The 23,173-nt window shown below is 35.6% G+C and overlaps 1 pseudogene; it reads right to left on the bottom strand.

The window, feature by feature from the left end:
* Positions 1 to 15,554: 15,554 nt before the first annotated feature.
* Positions 15,555 to 17,961, bottom strand: LOC127131390 (putative B3 domain-containing protein Os03g0621600; annotated as a pseudogene).
* Positions 17,962 to 23,173: the final 5,212 nt, after the last annotated feature.

A 23,173-nucleotide genomic window follows, 5' to 3' on the forward strand; every position in this document is an offset into this window, starting at 1 on the left:
AACCATAAAAATCAGAAATGAGATGAAGATTTGAAGTCAAGAAATGAACAAAATATTTTTGGCATTTTTAATATTTGAAAATAAACTTGAATTAAAATATTAAAGAAAGGTCAAACTTCAAAATCACCTCAAATCAACTTTAAAAAGTCCTAGCGAATTATCCCAAGTTCAACAAGGTCAAACAAAGTTTGACAAAAAATTTCAGCATTTTTAAAAGTCAGAAACTATTTTTTATCAATTAAAAATGAAGAAAAATAACCTAATTGAACTAAAATCTCAAATAAATCTCAAATAAATTAATAAATTGATGAGAATATTTTTCATAGATCTATCATCATTCAAAGAGGTTGAGAAAATATTTTTGTATTTTTTGAATATCAAAAACTATTTAAAATGAATTAAAAATAACAAGAAAAGAGAAAATTATTAAAAAATAGCAAATGATAAAATAAAAAATATTAAAAATCATTTTTAGAAACTAGAAATTAAAAGAGAAATAATGCAATTGGTCCCATATTTTTTGGAATTAAAATGAGAGAGTTATGAATTTTTGAAATAAAATGGAATTAAAGAAAATAAACAGAAATTAAGGAAAATAGAAAAATCAGGAAGCGTTGGATGACTTCATTAATTGACGTGGCAACATCCAATGGATCAAGAGCGCGCGCGTACGATAGTCATTAGTCAACTGAGAAACATATTGAATTAAAAAAGTCATAACAATGGAGCGTGGAGATTAGATCTGGAGATGGAGATCAATGGCTCACATTGGATCTGGCAATGAGACGGTGGCCAGCGCCACCGTCTTCTCCGGTGAGCTCCGGCGAAGGTCAAAAAATGCAGAGACTCAAATGCTCACTAAAATGGACGATCCGGGCACCATTCGAAAGGTGAAGTGATGTACATCACTCCTATATCACTCACTTCTACTCTAGATTCCTATTAAGAGAGAAATCAGAGATGGAAGTTTGGTGATGTTCAACTGAACTTGCTCTATTTCAACAATTAAGCACTCAATAATAATGCCTCTATAGAGAGGACTTCAGACCACACAATATCAAGGTTAATGGATCAAAGAATAAGGAGATTCAAAGCAAAAACCAGTTGATCCAAACCTTTGGATTATGAAGATTTGAGTCCCTTTCCTTGGTTCCTTTTGCAAAGCAGAACTTCAATAGATCAAATGATGAAGGTCTAGGAACTTTAGATCTGAAAATTCAACCAAATGCAATTGAATTTCAGATCTGAATGTTTAAAGAAAGATGAACTTTGTTCCTTTGGTATGGTTATGGATTCACTCTTGCAGCATTTCAGGCGCCTTCGGGTTGGAGAATTATGAAGCATAGCACATGTATTTATAGTTGAAATGGATGCAAGCAAGTGAGGAACTCGTGTGCATGGCAAATGGATTTTTCATTGCATGGGCTTGTGTGATCATGTGGAAGGCCCAATGAAGACTGAAATGACCTGCTGAGTTCATGTGAATTTCAAATGGACGTGCACATTAAGTGTAAACAACTCATGCATGGCAATTTGAATGGAATTTCACAAAATGCACTTAATCTTCATGTCTTCGAAAATGGGGCTTCCAAACTCTAAATGCCACCTTATGAGTAATGGTTAGAGAGCTTGTTGCATAAGGAACAAATGATATGTTGATCAAAATTTCAATTGGGCCTTGGAAATTAGTGAATTTTGAGTTTAAAGTGTAGGGTGCAAAACATGCATGAGTGAAGTTTCCAAATTTGGCTAATGTTCAAGCCCTTATGTCTCAATGATGCAAGCTCCAAATGATAAAATCTTCAACACGAAAGTTGTATATCTTTTCAAGACAATCCATTTGGACTTAAATTTTGAATCATTTGGATTTTTAATGAAGAAGTTATGGGCACTTGAAGTTGGACTTTTTTCCATTTCAATGCATTTGGTCCAAAGTGACCTATAATGTTTTGCATTATCACATGTATTTATTTTGATATTTTGAAATTTTGCTCAACAAAATTTTTTAAGTAGACACAATAAGATTTCCAATTCATTTGGATCCACCTCAAAATCATAAAAAATGAATGAGTCATGTTCTTGGGAAGTTGACCCAAAATTAGGGTTTCAGTCAAAATGACCTATAATGTCTTGGAATAGATGATGATCTTACAAGCTTCAAATACAATTTTGATGAACATGAAAGTTGTTCACATTGTGCTTAAGAACATTGTTTCTCTTGGGATCATTTCCATTTGACCAACACATAAAAAGTTAGGTCTCAGTGTATTTCAACATGGACAGATGAATTGACTGATCAACTTCTCTAGTCCACAACTCATACCTTGATGAATTGATGATTGAGGACACTCAAATAAGTTCAAATATGCATGTAATAATAAATTTAATAACTTCCCTTGATGGTATTTGACCATGGGCTGAGGTTGCTTCATGAGCAAGGCATTGTTGATGATCAGATGAATTAGGGTTTCCTTGAGAAACAAACCTCAAATCCTTTGACTTGCTTTGATAAAAAAATTATGAATTGAGATACTAGGGAGGCATATTTGATGGATGAGAGCTTTGGGAACCATTGCCATGCTTGTTTTCATCTTCTCTTGACCTTATCATTGCACAAAGGATCTCCTAGAAGCTTAGACTTTGTGATTGCTCAAGCTGCAAACAAGAAGTGTTAGTGACATATTTTTGTGCTTTTGGTTAGTAAAATAAAAATGAGAAAATCAATGATATACAATTCAAGCATGCTTGGTGATCTCAAACCACTCACAAGAGGTCCCACCCAAAGGCAAAGGGAACCAAGATGCTCATGATCCTTGAGGCTTTTGCAAATGCAATGCTATGATGCCATGAGGGATCTTAGGGCCAAAATTGGGGTCTTACAGATGGTAGCTACTTGGATCATCAATATGATCTCAAGAGGGGAACTCCATTTGTGGTCTTGTTTCTTATCCTTCATCTCTTGTATGATTAGGACTTTAGCCATTCTTCTTCTTCCTTCCACTCTAACCCAAGCCAAAACTTTTGTGCAAACATTTAACACTTGTTTTCAAACATTAGAAACCTAAGAATTATGCTTTTGATTTTCAAACTTTCTTTTCATAACACTTATGTTGAATTGAATCTTTAAGTCAACTTTGACCATATTTTGTAAATACTTTTCATTGGTAAATATAACTCATCCAAATACTTTTGTGGTTTCAATGGCCACTTTCTTAATCAAAACATTCCATAACTAATAGTTATTAGGTTTGAGTTATCCTTGAGGTAGATGTAATACTCACCTATATCCTTAGTGATGGACAATGAGTCTTCCATGCTTATTATAGGGTTAACCCCTCACTAGCATGTTGAAGTTATCCTCACATGGTGGATTTGTGGTTAGGTTGAGTTTTCTCCGTTGGATTACAAAAGACCTTAAGGCTTTTGGACCAAATCAATTCACCAGCTTCTTTTGAGATTTTTACCCCGAACTACGAGGTTTTGATCCTAATCTTTTTTAAGATGGTATGTAGGCAATGGGTTTATCCATCCAAACACAAAATTGTAATAACTTGTATATTCTCTTCTCATCTCTTCAATCATGTTTGCACAAATAAATTTTCACAAAATACCAACCTTACAACAAGTGTGAAAAGGGCTCCCTAGGAGTACCTAGGATGTTTTGGGTGCTTAAAACCTTCCCATTGCATAACCAACCCCCTTACCCCGATCTCTGACATTTTTACTAGTTTTTGATTCAATAAAACTTTTAGGTTTTTGTTCGCTTTCTAACCATTCCTTTGGATAAATAGAAGTGCGGTGGCGACTCGACTTGTATGGTTTACCTTGGATTTAGTCAATATCTCTAATGGTAACGAATACCCTGCTACAGAAAAGTGGTGACTCTGTTGGGGACGTTTGCCTAGTGGGTTTTGCCTACTTTTCATATTTGTTGTATTGTTGTGTATATTATTTTGTGACATATTTTTTGTGTAATTTGGGATTACTGTATTGTATGTAATGATTGAATTGCTTGAATATTAATTCCTTGTATGCTTGGTGATCTTTGTGAGATGAGTTCTATACCCGAACTCGAGTGCACTTAGGATAGGAGAATGACATAGTCTTGTTGACTTGTGTGGAGTTATTCCTTAGCAAGTTGACTTGCAAGCCCATTCACTTGGTGGAGGTCATGTTGGGATCAATAATGTCACACAAGTAGTTGTGGTTAGACATTACTCTTTCCAATATAGACCTTAGAAGCCAAAGACCTTAGTTTACCAAGCCCATCTTGGCATATTCTTAGGATGTAGTGCGAAAGTCGTTCAAATGTAAGATTTGATACGATTGTTACGCAATACTACACTCATAAGAGTCTCTCTTGAGAATATTTTTGGAATACGAGTAGTCGTTTATCCGATAATATTCGAAAGATGGGATGATGACTATGGGAACCTCTTGTAGAACATGTTTTGCAGGTTTAAACCCTAGTACACTCCCTTTGGGTGGTTCTTAACCGGGACTCCATGCTCGTGACTTGCAACAAACCCTTGATTCATGGTTGATCCGTTCTTGTGTCCTTAATATCAATGGAACTTGGGTGTTGATAAGGTGTAAAACATAATCCACCAAAATGGATGATTGATATTAAGGATGACATGATCCATCCCATGACCTTTGTTTGGCGTGCTTTGATTGATCCTTGAGTGTGATTGTTGCATTCATGCATCCATGCACCCATTTGCATCCATATCATCAATAATGAGAAAATTTTCAAGGAACTTAAGAGGTCAATTTGCAAATTTTCAGACATGGAAAGACAAAGAAGGAATACGAAGAAGTACAGCTTCAGACAACCCGATTTGAAAGAGCTAAGGAATTTGACATCCTATGTATTAGATCTCTTGGGTTTCAAGGCTCGTTATGGGAAGCTTCTATCTATTTTGACTACCCAAGTGAACGAAGGATTGATGAGTGTATTGGTGCAGTTCTATGATCCCTTGTACCGTTGCTTCACATTTCCGGATTTTCAGCTTTTGCCCACGCTTGAGGAGTATGCCTACCTTGTGGGTATACCTATTCTAGACCAGTTGCCGTTCAGTGGCTTAGAGAGTGTTCCTACTTCTCAAGAGATAGCTGATATTTTACATATAGATGAATCTCTGGTTGGTGCTCATATGACTACCAAAGGTGGAATTCAAGGTTTCCCTTCTGAGTTCCTCATTGCTCAAGCTACTATGTATGGGAAGGCCATGAGTGAGGACGCCTTTGAGGCCATATTTGTACTTCTCATCTATGGGCTAGTGTTATTCCCCAATATCGACAAGTTTGTGGATGTGAACGCTATTAGGATTTTGTCTACTCTTAATCCCGTTCCGACTTTGTTGGGTGATACTTACTTTTCTTTGCATATGAGGAATACAAAGGGTGGTGGTACCGTTGTGTGTTATTTGCCTCTGTTGTACAAGTGGTTTATTTCGCACTTGCCACAGACGGTCGCCTTCAAGGAGAACAAAGGATGTCCACGATGGTCCACGAGACTTATGTCTCTCACTAATGATGATATCTTTTGGTACAATCGTGTATATGATGGTGTGCATATTATCGACTCTTGTGGTGAATTCTCCAATGTGCCTCTTCTTGGTACATGTGGTGGGATTAACTACAACCCTATTTTGGCGCGTCGTCAGCTTGGGTTCCCCCTAAAGGATAAGCCTAATAACATTATGTTAGAGGGTGTGTTCTTTCAGGAGGGTAAAGATCCCCAAGGATTGAAGGGCAGGATGGTTCGCGCTTGGCGCAAGATCCATAGGAAAGGAAGGAAGGAATTGGGTCCAAAGAATTGTATCGCTTTGGAACCCTATACCTCTTGGGTTAGGAGAAGAGCTTCCGAGTACCTCATGCCTTATGAGTATCCAAGACCTACACCTTTGGTTGTGGTTGGGCCTTCAACCCTCCCTGTCCAAGGAGTAGAGGAGTTGAGAGACGAAGACCGTTCGCGTGCCTGGATCCGTGAACGAGAGGAGTTGCTTCAGCAGATCAGAGAGAAGGATGCTTTGATAGAGTTCCTTGAGCACCAGGTTATTGATGAGCCTGATGACGCATTGACTTCTCTACTTCCTCAGTCTTCCAAGTTTTGGAAAAGGAAGTATGATCGACTCGCCAAAGAGAAGGCAGATATGGAGGCAGCCTACGAGAGGGAGGTGAAGAGGCTTCGAGCAGCTTATCTTCCAGTCTCCGGAGCTTTAGATGATTGTTTCTAGGGTTCCATAGGATGTTTATTTTCCTTTTCTCTTGTATTGTATTTGGTTACTGTACTTCTTTAGTGTAAAAATATTTCCGAATATTATTGATGTGATATTTCCATATGTGATAAATGTTTAATATTTCCAATATTTGCAAATAGGACTCTAAAGTTCCTCTAATATAAAAACTAAATCATGTGCATTGCATGCATCATGTGCATAAGCAGGTTTTGCTCCAGGCTTCTTGTTCTATGGTCTAAATCTACGTTCTTCATTTATTTTGAAGACAAGTTGACTCACCGGTACTACACCCGAGTCAACGCATCAAGACTAATGGATCATTTGGAGCAAGAGAACCGTGAACTCAAGGAGGAAGTAACCAGATTGACTGCCCTGATGGAGTCATTCATGGCTTCCCAGAGTCGGTCGTCTCCGACACCTTCAACTCCTCCCTAGAGGACAGTCATCTCTGATATTGCCTCTTCAACCTTGCCTGCGACTAGCTCCCACTTCGCATAGGCCACACAAATTAATGCTCCAAAATCAATCAGACAGACATGCAATTATTCACAACTTAGTCATGCATGACACTCAATCAACTCATAGTTAGTAGCATACAATCCTACAAACTAAAAATTATCAACATGCAATCATTCACATACTTAGTCATGCATACCACAAACACCTAGTAGTTAATATCAGGATATGCTAAATACTACTAACACAAAAGCTCACTCCAAAAGATCCAGATGTCTTGCCCAATGCTCCAGCATGGGAGCACACCATTAGTACTTACCCAGATAGTTAGTACTAAACAAATACTTGTTACCTCAACAACATCAACCATACTACTTGGACAAATGTTGTTTTTTCTAATGCAGCCAATCCAAATGGAACAACAATCTCCCCCTTTAGAAAAATTTGGCTAAAATAACTACAAGATGTGTTCTTTGTGAAGTAACACAAGTAGCACATCATATCACCCAATAGAATCATCAGTAGCTGAAGTAACACATAAGTCATGTGATTGTTACATATCAACGGGTAGGTGAACATCTTGTCCCATCCACGCTTTTCTCCCATTTTTTCCCATAATTTGGCAAAGGTATCTTCAGAGTAGCTATTTTTCTGAGTTCAGAATAGTCACCAACCCAGAGCAGCATTCAGAGTAGAAGCAGCACAAAATTGTAACATAGAGTTAAAAGACACATGTATATACACACAATTTCCAATGCTCCATAGCGTACAGTCATGTAAACAAAATTCCAGTCAGCATGAACACATTGTTAGTAGTTAAGTCAGAATTAGCCATAGATACTACTAAAACACGGATCAGCACACATAGTCGATGTCCAGATGTCGAGCCCGATGCTTCAGCATGTGCGCACACACAAGATATCAACATATTGAACCCAAAATACCAGGTAAAAATTATTCATACTAGAGTCAGCGACATGAATCAGCTCCACACCACCCAATCAGTAGTTGTAGCGGGGTATTCGTCACCATTAGAGATATTGACTAAATCCAAGGTAAACCATATAAGTCGAGTCGCCACCTCACTTCTATTTATCCAAAGGAATGGTTAGAAAGTGAACAAAAACCTAAAAGTTTTATCGAATCAAAAACTAGTAAAAATGTTAGAGATCAGGGTAAGGGGGTTGGTTATGCAATGGGAAGGTTTTAAGCACCCAAAACATCCTAGGTACTCCTAGGGAGCCCTTTTCACACTTATTGTAACATTGGTATTTTGTGAAAATTTATTTGTGCAAACATGATTGAAGATATGAGAAAAGAATATACAAGTTATTTACAATTTGTGTTTGGATGGATAAACCCATTGCCTACGTACCATCTTAAAAAAGATTAGGATCAAAACCTCGTAATTCGGGGTAAAAATCTCAAAACAAGTTGGTGAATTAATTGGTCCAAAAGCCTTAAGGTCTTTTGTTATCCAAAGGAGAAAACTCAACCTAAAACCACAAATCCACCATGTGAGGATAACTTTAACATGCTAGTGAGGGATTAACCCTATAATAAGCATGGAAGACTCATTGTCCATCACTAAGGATATAGGTGAGTATTATATCTACCTCAAGGATAACTCAAACCTAATAGCTAAAGGTTATGAAAAAGTTTTTGATTAAGAAAGTGGCCATTGAAACCACAAAAGTATTTGAATGAGTTATATTTAGCAATGAAAAGTATTTACAAAATATGGTCAAAGTTGATTTAAAGGTTCAATTCAAAATAAGTGTTATGAAAAGAAAGTTTGAAAATCAAAAGCATAATACTTGAGTTTCTAATGTTTGAAAACAAGTGTTAAATGTTTGCACAAAAAGTTTTGGCTTGGGTTAGAGTGGAGGGAAGAAGAAGAATGGCTAAGGTCCTAATCATACAAGAGATGAAGGATAAGAAACAAGACCACAAATGGAGTTCCTCTCTTGAGATCATATTGATGATCCAAGTAGCTCCCATCCTTTGGAATATGCAAGCAAAATAAGTGTAAGCTCAAGCAATCAACATAATCAAACAAGCTCTTAGAAGATCCCCACTGGCTCTTGTATCTTTCACTTTGGATGAACATGGAAATGGTTCTTCAATTTGGCTCAAATAGGATTCCCTAGCACAAAAGCACACAACATCAAAAGGTTCTATGAAGCAAATCAAGAATGGACAAGAGTGAGTTTAGAGATTTGGTCCTTCTAATCCATCTTCAACATTAAGACATTTTTACTCCAATTTTGCATAGGGAAAGTCCTAGAAACTAAGTCCATTTCTCCATTTTTTGCATTTGGTCCACAACAATCAAAACAAAACACAAGCACAATAATATATACACAATTATGTGCTCAAGTGAACAAAAGGCAAATTGCATTAACATAAACATGTGCTCAAATGAGCAAAGGAAAAAGCAAATGGATAATATGTACAAGAATAGTAAATTGCATAAATGTAAAGAGCAAGAATTAAATGTTAATAGTCAATGGTTAGAGTTAGAGTTAGTGTGCCATAAGGCAATTTAGCGCTATGTTAAGCAATCGTAATTGGACTTATGTAGAAGTCACAACTATCTAAGGTCGGTCAATAATAATGTAGGCAACAACACAAGTTAGAGATTTTGATTAGTGAATCAAACTCCAACAACTTGCCATGCCAAAAAGAAGATGGGAAATGATCTTGTATTGATTTAGGTTCTTTGCATGATTTAGGACTACCTATCCTTAATGCAAAGCCATTCACTTGATCCATGATCAAGATGAATTAGATTTGAATCAAGGAAGGTTAAACATCCATGTATCAATGCTAACCACCAATCTTTAACTCATTGATCAAAAAAAGAAAAAGAAGAAGAAGAAAAAAAAGATGAATATTAAAGTACATTAATGGAAATGGAATAAGATAATCAACAAGCATTGACCAAAGATAGAGAAGATCAAGGTCAAACAATAGAAAACAGAAGCAAAATGAAGATTAGAAGTCAAGGAACAAATAAAATATTTTTGGTATTTTTCAATATTAAAATAAAACTTGAATTAAAATAATAAAGAAAGGTCAAACTTAAAACTCACTTCAAATAAACTTTGAAAAAGTCCAAGTGAATTATCCCAAGTTCAACAAGGTCAAACAAAGTTTGACAACAAATTTCAGCATTTTTAGAAGTCAGAAACTATTTTAAATCAATTAAAAATGCATAAAAATAACCTAATTGAACTAAAATCTCAAATAAATATCAAATCAATTAATAAATTGATGAGAATATTTTTTATTGATCTATCATCAGAGGTTGAAAAAATATTTTTGTATTTTTTGGATATCAAAAACTATTTTAAATGAATTAAAAAATAAGCAGAAAAGAGAAAATTCCTAAAAAATAACAAATGATAAAATAAAAAATATTAAAAATCATTTTTAGAAAGTAGAAATTAAAAGGAGAAAAATGAAATTGGTCTCATATTTTTTAGATCAATAATGAAGGAGTTATGAATTTTTAAAAAGAAATGGAATTAAAAGAAATAAAAGAAATAAAAATCAGAAATTAAAAAATGGAAAATGCGTGGACCGTTTGTTCTGAGCTCATTAATTGAGCTGGCAAATCATGAGGTCAGGAAGCGCGCGCCTACCATGTCCCTTGGTCAAATGGAACGCACCTTGCCAATAAAAAAGTCATAACAATAAACGCATGAGATTAGATCTGGAAACTGAGATGGACGGCTCAGATCCAATCTGGAGACCAGACGGTGGCCAGCGCCACCGTCTTCTCCGGTCAAGCTTCAAGTTGCAGAGAATCAAATGTTAACCAAAAGTCACGATCCAGGCATCAATCGAGAGTTGGGGTGATGTACATCACCCTTGTACCAATCAAATCCACTCTAGGTTTCTACATTGAGAGAAATCAGAGATGGAATTTTAATGGTGTTCAATTTAACTTGCTAGATTTCAAAAATTCAAAGCTCAATAGTGTTGCCTCTATGCAGAGGGCTTCAGATCACACAACAACAACAAGAAATAAGCACAATACAAGCTGTTTCGAAGAAAATAAAATGTGAAATGAACCTCTGATTTGCAAAGCTTAGGGTCACAATTCCTTGGTGCTAATGCTTGCAGAACACTCTATGGATCAAGGTGATGAGGTTTAGGAACTTTTAGATCTAAGAAAACAGTCGAGGCAACTGAATTTTAGATCTGAAAATTGAGAGAAAAATGAGAGAGTTCCTTTGGTGTGAGGGTGAGGTTTCAATTGCACAACATTTGGGGCGCCTTCAGGTTAGCAAAATGAAGAGAAATGGCATTGTATTTATAGGCAAGGCAAGTTGAAATGCATGATCACAACCTTGCATGAATGGAAAGGGCCTCCATGCATGGGCCTGTACAGGCGCATGGAGGGCCCAATTCCACTTGGATTTGGCAGCTGATGCATGATAGAAACAATTTGGACGTGCAGATTGTGTATTAACATCTCATGCAATGCAAATTTAAATGAATTTCCAAAATGTGCCATAATATTCAAGCCTTCGAAAATACCATGTCCAAAATAAAAACACCACCTCATGAGTAATGGTTAAAAAGCTTTTTGCATAAGGATCATTTGTTATGTTGATCAAAACTCCATTTGAGTCTTGAAAATTGATGAAAAGTGGTCATGAAGTGTGGGGTGCAAAATATGTACATGTGAGATTTTCAAAATTGGCCAAAGTTCAAGCCCTTCTGTTTCAATGATGCAAGCTCCAAATGACAAAATCTTCAACATGAAAGTTGTAGTTCTTTTCACGACAATCAATTTGGACTTAACTTTTGTATCATTTGGATTTTTTATGAAGAAGTTATGGGCACTTGAAGTTGGACTTTTTCACATTTCAATGCATTTGGTCCAAAGTGACCTATAATGTTTTGCACTATCACATGTATTTATTTTATGATTTTGAAATTTTTCTCAACATAACATTTGAAGTAGACATCATAATATTTCCAATGAATTTGATACCACCTCAAAATCATGAAAAATGGATGAGTTATGTTCTTGGGAAGTTGACCCAAAATTAGGGTTTCAGTCAAAATGACCTATAATGTCTTGGAATGGATGATGACCTTCCAAACTTCAAATCAATTTTTGATGAACATGAAAGTTGTTCATATGGTCCTTAAGAACATTTATTCTCTTGGGATCATCTCCATTTGAAAAACACATAAAATGTTAGGTCTCAGTGTATTTCAAAATAGTCAGATGAATTGACTGATCAACTTCTCAAGTCCAAACCTCATATCTTGATGAATTGATTATGGAGGACACTTAATTAAGTTCAAATATGCATGAAATGATGAATTAAAGAAATTCCCTTGATTGTATTTGATCATGGGTTGAGGTTGCTTCATGAGCAAAGCACAGTCGATGAATAGATGAATTAGGGTTTCCTTGGGAAACAAGCCTCAAGCCCCTTGATTTTCTTTGATCAAAATGATGAATTGAGACACTTGGGAGGCATATTTGATGGATGAGAGCTTTGGGAACCATTGTCATGTTTGCTTTCATCTTCAGTTGGCCCTATTAATGCACATAGGATCTCCTAGAAGCTTTGGACCTTGTGACTGCTCAAGCTACAAACAAAAGATGTTAGTGACATATTTTTGTGCTTTTGGTTAGTAAATAAAATGAGAAAAGCAATAATATACAATTCAAGCATGCTTGGTGACCTCAAACCAAATCACAAGAGATCCCACCCAAAGGTAAAGGAGCCAAGATGCTTATGATCCTTAAGGCAATGCAAATGCAATGTTATGATGCCATGAGGGATCTTAGGGTCAAAATTGGGGTCTTACAGTAGTCATATCACATTACGCTATGCAATAAAAGAGTGAAGGTAGAAATAATAGGTTGAGGTAAAACAACTCCAACACTTCTTCAATAATTAAGCATCATTATGAATCTCCATAAACCCATTATTTACCAGAAAAAAATCCTTTACTTCCTTATTTGCATATTCTTCTTTTCAGTTCCCTTTTCCATAATCTTATCAAAAGAGGGAACCTTGATTCATCTAAATTAATTAAAAGTTAAAAATGAAAGTTTTACACATATTCCTCTATCATACACTTTCCTAAGCTCCTTCGCCTTCTTATCATAGATAGTACCATCATCAGTAACAATCTTCATGGTTTCTTCTTCTAGCTCCCTTTCAGCTTCAAGCCTTCTTAGAAAAACATGATTCTATTTCTGAACACTTGTTCTAGAATGGAAATACACTTTATCCATGTGAGAAGAGATGACATCTATATGAAGTCTCTTTTCTCCAACCTTTCTTCTTAAAGTGGACACAATGTGTTGGACCGTTGCTTCAACATTTGTCTCAGAATCCTTCATTTGAACAAGCTTTCTATCCACTTCAGTCTTAACAAGGGCAACTTGCTCATCCTCCTTTGAGTTTGAAACTCAGTCATCCACATGTCACACATGTTTTCTGGTACATCCTGGTTGACATCTTCATTTATCTTTTTGATGACATTGTTGATCATTTGGTTGCTACACAACAATTGAGTCAACTTCTTTCAGCATAAGTACCTTGGGAACCACAAGAGTAATTCTTCACTTGAAAATTAAGAGGGCAACTTATATCTTCTACCAAGCTTAACACAAATTCAGACTGCATCTGATGAACCACATGTTCCACCGTGCTATTTGATAAGTCATCAACATACATGAGAGCTTTATCAAGATTCTCATTGTCTTTCGTAATAACTTCCTCCATCAGCTGGACATCCACTTTAAATGTCAAAACTTCTTTTGATAATAACGTATCAAGGGCTAGATACTTCTATTTTAGCATAATATCCTCATAACAGAGAGACATGTTACAAAGATCAGCATCCTTAGTAACACCTTCGTTGATTGGTTCAGAGCTATCATGAACTTCATTGTTCATAGAGATAGAACTCTCATCAGCACTGACACTATCAAAGTTGTCATTCTCATTAAAATCTTTTTCTTAAGTAGCCTTGTCACGATACTTAATCAAGATCTCCATGATCCTCTTTACTATGATGATAAAGAGAAGGTTTTCAACTTCCACAGTAGACTACCTATTGAAAGAGGTACTTTCCACATCCATCTGAAGAAGATTGAACATCAAAATATATGTCATTCCTGGTATCAATTTGATGGCTCCAAGATAGCAACAATTTTAGCATCGCAAAAAATTCCACGTTCTTTAGCATATATCTTAGTGTTTATTGTAAGGAGAGTAACAACTTGCTCTATATCAAAACCAATTGGATCAAAAACTTTATCATTATGGGGAGTCATATCATTTATATATTGTGTGCCCTTGGAAAACAATACATACACCAAAAGTAAGCTTTCATCCTTACTTATCATATCTTCACACAATGTCTTAATATGATCATGGGTATTAACACCACCACCATCACCCTTAGCATAATCAACCTCAACATCTTCATGGATATGATATTTTGTCAACATGTCTTGTAGGATATCTGACACATCTTTATCAATATCTGGATTTCCTATATTGGATTCTTGGAATTCTTCTCCAACAGACATGTGAATGGGATGATGATTTATCAAAGGCCCATACAAGAGTGGGACATCAATCACAATTCCACCAGTAGTCATATCAGACTTATTAACATATGGAATGTTGTGGAGATCAATATCTGGAACATATTTCATGTTAAACAGCCAGTGGCTGGACTTCGAGATATTAAGAGTAACACCAATTCCAGTTTTACCAAACACATTATCATATTTTTGGTTTTAAAAAATCCAGACATATGATATGGAATGCCATAATTCCACTTCTTCTTTAACTCCTTCTTCTGAACCGCTACTGGTTGTTCAATATTGGGAGGACCTCTAGCCTAACCATCAGTCATCCCTTCAATGACAACTCCTTGCTTAAGTCTCATAATGTGCATATGCGGTAAATCAGAAGTATGAGAAAGATTTTGAACCATCTGAAAAGACATCTTGGTTTGCTTCTCAAGAAGGAAAACTTCATAACTACTTTCTTCTTTAGCCTTGAGATCAGTACACAAGCAACTTTCAAGCTTTCTAATGATTGAACCATGGTCTTCAACATTTTGCTCTGCAGAGGCAGCCACCATCTTCATCTTTACAAATTTCCTCCTCTCATGGCTATCACAAGAAGCAACAGAGTTTATTTCTCCTATCAACTTCCTAATGTAACAACTTTCAAGATACCGATCTTCACAAGAGAAATCCTTGTGGGAGAAAGAAGCAACAATGATATTAGGCTTTCCAAACCAAACTTGTTGATGTTTCCTTTGAATCTTCTTATTCCACTGAGGATGCAACTATAGATGGTGAAGTTGTCTACCATATAAATTATATAAGTACATGGGAATAAGGGAGACACACTTAAGAAACTGGTAATCATGCTTGACCTGATGCTGAGGCATGTTACCTGGCATACTACATTCTAATTTATGAGAAAGAGCCATGCACCTTTTCTTTGAATTTGATTGGTCACTAGTATGAAAATCTTTGACATAACCGCCATTGTCTCCCTAATCATGTTTACCTTATTCATCCTTCATGATATTTAAGATTTTTCATTGTTCCCTTGGAACACTTGAGCATTCAGCTTGAATATGACCAAAGTCTTTGCAATTAAAACATTGGATCCCTTTCCACCTGTAAGAAAAGTTGAGCTTTTTTCTTTTACCGTCCTTCTCTTTCTGTTGAAAGTTCTTAACAGTGGTGGGGACATTCTTCCTAGATATCTTGTCAAGTTGTCTCATGATTTTACTAAATCTCTTATTCATCCTGAGATATTCTTCAAAGTAACATTCTGCTTAACTATCACACTCTTCATAATTGTCAACAATCTTTGGAGGATTATCGGCACCATGATAAATCTTTGGTTGATAAACAGTTCTTCCTTCATTAAAATTCTCCATCTTGAACAGAATAATGCTTTCTTGGAGCTCACCCAAACATAATAGGAAGCATGCTCTTATGCCAATTGAAATTTTGTTCCTAGACAACTGGTTAAACAAGTTAAACCAAAATCACCAGATTTAACATAGAATAAATTGTACAATATGATAAAGCGGAAAAGCAATAAAGAACACAAGATTGATATCCCAGTTCGGTGAAAAAAACACCTACTTTTGGAGGGCACTCTACCTAAGAAAGAAAATTCACTATTAGTAGTTTATTACACTTAGTCTTACAAGCAACGAGTCCATGTTGTTCAATGCCTCTTTCTAACACTACTCAATGACTTTCTATTTAGGGATTCTCCATAAATATGAGAACATACTCACTTTCTTCTCAATCACACAACTCGTGATTGGTGTTACAACTTAATAATAATGTCAAATGTTACAACTAAACTAATACAAACCTTGTATTTCAAGTTACTGAAACATAGAGATGTACAAAAAGATTCCACATTAATCATGTTATGGCATAAGCGTGGAATACAAGGAATAATTTGTTCTCAAGCTCATAGACTGTGTCTTGGAATAAATTTTTACAACTCAAATAACATACCAAACTCTATGCCTTAAGATATGAAAGGAGGCAGTAGAGTGGTGCACATAACAAAGACTTAAAAGATAAACCCTAACACTAGGTATCTTCAAAACTTTCATGCCTTGCACACCTCAAAAATGAGGTTTGAGTCTCCTTAAATAGCAATGCAATCCTGGGCTTTTCTTCCTGGATTTCTGATTTAATTTTGTTCAAAATCTTTGCACAATCTATTAGATAGGTTTTGTTGCATAAATATCTCTAACAGAAAGATATGATTCGGTTTGTTCCAAAATCACATTTAAATTTGCTTTGATATTCATAGTTGTCCAACAAATCATATAAACATATTTCTAAATAAAAATAATAAAATCTAACTGAATCTTCAATAAAAAATTCGTCCCAAAATACAACAATCTAGCCTGTTGAACAAGACCCAAATATCGCACCCACATATTGTGACTTCGCATCCAGAATTTTTAATCAATCAATCAATTTTACTTTGAGATAGTGAATTGATGAGAATTGGATTCACTAGACTTAAAGACGTGGACACGAAAAGTCATATTAGTACTAAGAATGAACTCAAAGTTGCAAACATCACCGACTTCCAAATTATTGTCTTTTGAGAATTTCCTCCATCCACCTATTACTTTAAACCTTATTTGTCCTTTATTGGACATCTTCATTGTGTATTCTGCATGCCAGACTTTTTCATTATTTGACACCTGAAAATATATACATCCTCTCTTCTTATCCATATCAAAGTGTCTCTTACCAAATTCACATGGTATACTCTGCCAAAAAGAAAAAAAAGACAAATGTTAATGAATATAAACTAATTCTTTCACTAATATCTCTTAAAATTCTCATCTACTCTAATTGAGTAAAAGAGGTATAAATATTTGTAAATGTTTTTTTATCTTACCAAACAAAAATAGTGTTCAACGTACGATGCACCCATGACAAGAACAAAAGATGGATTACATGTTTTGAATGATTTTGCTCTCTCAAGAGTTGCATTCAAATGTTTTCCTGCAAAAACCAAACATGATCATAAAAATTTCTTGCCATTTACAACAACATGAACACAAAAGATAATAACTCATACCTTTGCACTTATTGTATTTATGATGCACAGCCGCTACCTTTTGTGATTTTCCAACTTTGACACAGCTAGTGCTTCCAATTTCAAAGGTGGAGTAAGCTTTTCTCTTTTGACTTGCTCTACAATCTTCTTCATTGTTGACATCAACTCTTTTGAAAGGATACGTTATCTCTGTAGCAGTCATATCAAAGATTCTCACCTCAAAATGGGATGTTGTTTCATATTTGAAAACTAGAAGATGTCCATGAGATAGAGAATGATACTCTTCAAATTCTTTCCAACCCTTTTCAAACCATATCTTGCCATCACTTTTTAACAATTTTATTTTCCAATCTGCACCATTTGGAGTCTTCAAACATATAGCTTTTGGAAGACATCCTCCATATTTTTTTAACAAACTTTCTTGGTATCATCTGTCAATGAATTACACCAGATTAATATGCATGCATGATAGAACTCATAAAATTATGCTGCATTACATTACTTTACGATGATGTGATAAAATAAAGAAAGAATCTAAGACTTAGGCTTACGAGCTTTTCTTGATTAAGAATTTGAGTAACCATGATCTTGAAAAAATGAATTGGTTTTTTCAACTCAAATAATTCACTAGCCATCACTAAAACCTTTTGAATGATTGAGAATTGCCTGCAATGAAGTTTAGGTGACAATCACAGCCAAGACACATCTATTTATAAAAATAATTTATAATTGTTTAAAAACGCTATTTTGCCATTCTTTAAAAAAATATTATAATTGAATGCGTAAATTTAAACTTTCAACAAAATACACCAATTAATAAATTTATTGCTTTTTTAAATAGCATGAAATTTATATGAACAAGAATTTTAACTCATTAAAAAAGTCTATTAAGAAAATATGTGTATTATTTTAAGCAAAAATTCATAATTACCCTAGACTATTATTATCCTACTCTGCAAATGAGTCTGCCTTAAATCATTTTCCTACCTAACCATAGCTGAAGGCTTCTTGGAACTATAACAACAGAAAATCACATTAAAATTGTTTAAATGATTGGTTTTGAAATTTGATTTCTTTTAAAGCAATGAAGATCAATGGATTTAACGATTGTAGTTTAAAACTCTAAACCCTAAAATATTCCCTCATTCTGTAATTATAAAACTCATTTTTAATAGTATTTGTAATTCTTATTATAAGATCTCTTACAAATTTTTGTGTTTTTTCCAATAATATATTATTAAAATTATAATTAAAAAATACAATACTCACTTGTATTTTTATTATATCATTAATTATAAAAGTAATTGTGTAAAATTTACACACACTTCTTGCAAATTTATTTTAATACTAGTAAAACCTTCTTAATATCAATTGGGTTTTAAATTATGGATTCATATATTTGTAAAGGATCGACAAGAGGTGACGTAGAAGGTGAGCAGTGTAACACGTTGTCCAGGACATCTTTTTACTGGATTGAACGCTTATTATTCGGATGTGGCGTCTATTTTTCAAATGTGTCTTATTTGCTGGAGGACTCGCTCGAAGCGTGGGTATGTGAGAAGGGACGAGTTCAGCCTACAATTGTGAGAAGGAGTCAGGGGGAAGTTAATCATATTCTCCTAGATAATAGGGAATTAAAGGTATCTTTCCCGTGCTCCTTAAAGTGATTGCTACTTCATGGGAGTCTAGGGTTCAGTCACAGAAATTTCTATAAATATATCGATCCTAAGGTTAAGAGAGATCTCAATATCTTTATGTAGATATCACATACAAAGCTTTTCACCTCCCTATGTAAGCTACATTTAAGTCTCACAACAAACCTAAAGCCTATGACAGTTTTAATCACTAGGAGTTGTCAAGCATTGGACTTTTAGCAGATACAAACATTAGCGCCCACTGTGGGACCCGGTAAAACTGACATGGGTCACCATCACAACATTCACCAGATTGTTGTCCTCGCGTCCAACCCCTTTGTCCATCATGGTGAACAAGAGAGCATCAACTCCAACCAACGATGAATCTTACTGCTAACAAAGCATTATGACATAGATGTGTGTTGCCACGATGACTTAAGCCACCACAATCAGACTTTGGAGGATGACATCCTCCATATCCAACATCAGCAAGAGTTTGGTCATACATAAGAGACTGTAATATTAGACCCATAGCCTCTCTCAGGTGAAATATGGGATATTCTAAATCCAAAGAATTTCAAGCTACCTTTGTTGGTTATGTTTGATGGGCGCAACGAATCATATGAGCATGTTGCCTCCATCAACACACAGATGACAATCATTGGAACTTCCAATTCCTTAAAATGTAAGTTCATCTCTGACACCTTTAGAGATGCAGTCCTAAGGTGGTAAGTGGGTCTCCCCCGACTCTCCGTCATTAGCTATCAGAACTTAGTGAAAAAACTAGTCCACCAATTTGTGGTAAGCAGACACGAAAAGATGGTCGCCGCTAGCCTTTTCAACATTCTTTAAAGCTCATCTAAATATCTTAGGGAGTACCTCATTTTCTTCAATGAGGTGATGATCAAGGTCGTCCATCCTAACCCAGAAATGTTCATAAGAGAATTTTAGATTGGGCTTAGGGCGGGAAATTTTATGAATCCCTCGCCCAAAGACCTGTGACTTCCCTAGTTGAGGCAGTGATACATGCAGAATATTATATAAAGGAAGAGGAAAGCAATGCTTAAAAAAATGCCAGATATGACAAAGATTGTACCTCTAGTAATCCTGACAACTCACAACACTCACAAAATAATCATTACACCCCGTCTATTAGAGATAGGACGACGTTTAAGCAATGCATGAAACCTATAGAGATCTCTCCACCTTTGAACACGCGTCATGAACAAATATGGCATGAAGTCCTCCACATGCACAAAATTCCACGTCTGACCGCTCCAAAGTCACATGTCATAGGGCTAAAGCATAGAAGATGGTGAAAGTTCCACAAAGTCAAGGGGTCTCATACTGAAGACTATTATCAACTCAAGAAGGAGATATAATACCTAATCCAAGAAGGTTGCCTAAATAAGTATGTCAAAGGTGACTCCTCACAATGGCCAGGCAGATCCTACTATCTGGCCTTTGAACATGTGTGAGATGAACTCTGTCGGCGTGTGAACTCTGATGTTCTAATATGCAATATTTATGGTGTATGTTGACTTTTGACCTCTCTGAAAACTACTAACAATATTTGTGTGCATGTTGACCGATTGTGTGCCTGATTATATGGAGCATTGTGTTGTAGCAACCATATTTCATGTTTTTCGGATTATGATACTTCTGTTGTTGTTGTTGTTGTTGTTGTTGTTGTTGTTTTCTCCATGTGCTTGTGTGTGATGTGTTTAATGCTCAACTTATATTGCATATCTTGTATGTTTTTGAAAATGTTGTTTTGCCAAAAATTATAAAATGGGGAGATTGTTGTTCCTTTTTGGATTCATTACATTATACAAAATAATATAGTATGGTCAAGCTATTTTTGTGAAGAAAGAAAACATGTGGGAACAAATATCCCATCATGTGTGCAACATCTGGCCATGGTCAGAAGGCCACTGTTGTAGTTGTTTTACGCGTTATTTTCTGGTTGTTTTAATTTGACTTATTACAGATTTGTTGTTATATTTTAGAAATACATTTATGTGGATTTGTCAAGTTAAATTAGGCGTGATCAAATCAAATTTAAATTCATATTTAAATTTTAATTTAAAAACAAATCATATATTTTGTTGGAGGTTTTTGTGGAACAAATAAAAAACATAAGCCAACTAAATCTTCTATATTTCTAGACAAGATCAGATGCTTATGCCCATTGGAAAAATCGCATAATAAGCATTGCTATTTAAGGAGACTCAATTTTAACTTTAAAGAAGACGAGCAATATTGAAGATATCTAGTGTTAGGGTTTTGTTTGAGTCGTTTGTTTGTGTTTCTTGTACACCACGCTAGTGCCCTCTTTCCTATCATAAGGCATAATGTTGGTTTGTTTAGTTGAGTTGTAATTCAACATTCTATAAATTATTTATTGAAGGAACAATCACTTGGAATTGGTATGTGAAAAAAGTGAGAGGGGTTCTCATATTTAGGGGGAGACCTAAATAAAAAATCACTAGGATTAGGAAGAGGCATTGGACAACATGGGTTTTTTGATCCGATAAGACTAATTGTACTAATTCAAGATAGTGAATTTCCTTTCTTGGGTAGATTTCCCCCTAGACCTAGGTGTGGTTTCACCGAACTGGGTTAACAATTTTGTTTTGTAGTATTTAGGATCAAACTCCAGTCTCGAGAGAGATAGCTTCATATTTTGACAGAAGTTGTACATGTTGTAGTCAAAGTTTGTCCAAGTATGCAGGAGTCGAAGATGTGTGTATTGTAGTTGAAGCATGGTTTAGCATGTAGTTGTATTAGTTAGCTTGTTGGTTAAGTTAGCTTAGTGCTTGTTATCTTAGTGTTTAAGTTAACTTATAGTCTATAAATAGGCTTCTCTCTCAGGTTGTTAAGAGAGGGAGTTAACCATTGATTGTTGTTATTCACTTGTAATCTTTTTCCCTAATTGAAAAAGTGAATAGAAAAACAGTTTTAACCGATTCTCGTTCTTCTTCTTCCATCTTTCAAAACCCTAAAAAGGGTTTTTTATGTTTGTTCAAGAAACTCAATATTTCTCATAGTTTTATTCGTTACTGGTGCGGAGATTGTCGCTACAAAATGGTGTGGTGAGCGTAGACAAGATGTCGTCAACAAAGTATGAGATTGAGAAATTCACCGGGTTGAATGATTTCGGTTTTGGCGCCTGAAGATGCAAGCCCTATTTGTTCAGTAGGGTTTGTTATAAGCATTGAAATGGTCGTAGAAGATGGATGATGCACTAACGGAGAAGGAGAAGACGAAGATGGTGGAGAAATCCCTCACTCCCAGAAGTCATTGCTACTTTTTGGGAGTCTGGGGTTCAGGCCCAGGAATTTTTATAAATACCTCAACCTTTAAGAGACATCCCAATATTTTTATGCAGATACCACATGCATAGCTTCTCACCTACCTATGTAAGATACCTTTAATCCTCACGACAAACCTTAAACCCTATGACAACCATAAACCACTAGCAGTTGTTAAGCATCAGACTTTTAGAAAATATAAATATTGGTGCCTATTGTGGGACCCGATAAAACTGACATGGGTCACCATCACAATATTCAACCAGGTTATTATCCTCATGTCCAAGTCCTCCGTCCATCATGATGAATAAGAAAGCAATAACACTGACCAACGATGAATCTGAAGGCAAACAGAGCACCATGACAAATATGTGTGCTGCCACGATGACTTACGCCATGAGAATCAGACTTTGGAAGAAGATGTCCTCCATATGCAACAACATCAGCAAGAGTTTGGACCTACATATGAGGTTGTAATATTGGATCCCCTTACCTCTCTCAGATGAAATATGGGAGGCTTTAATGTTGGAGAATTTTAAATTGCCTTCGTTGGCTAACTTTGATGGGTGTATAGACTCGTATGAGCATGTTGCCTCCATCAACACGCATATGACAATCATTGAAACTCCTGATTCCTTAAAATGTAAGTTACTCTCTAACACCTTTAGAGATGTAATCATAAGGTGGTACATGGGCCTACCTCAGCTCTCTGTCATTAGATGTCAGGACTTAGTGAAAAAACTAGTCCATCAATTTTCAACAAGCAAACACAGAAAGATGGCCTCCCTTGGCCTTTTAGTTTTTCTTCAAATCTCCTCTGAATATCCGAGGGAGTACCTCACATGCTTCAATAAGGCGAGGATCAAGGTTATCCATCCCAACCCATAAATGTTCGTAGG

The sequence above is a fragment of the Lathyrus oleraceus genome, chromosome 3 (genome assembly GCF_024323335.1).
Source record: "Lathyrus oleraceus cultivar Zhongwan6 chromosome 3, CAAS_Psat_ZW6_1.0, whole genome shotgun sequence".
Lineage (NCBI taxonomy): Eukaryota > Viridiplantae > Streptophyta > Magnoliopsida > Fabales > Fabaceae > Lathyrus > Lathyrus oleraceus.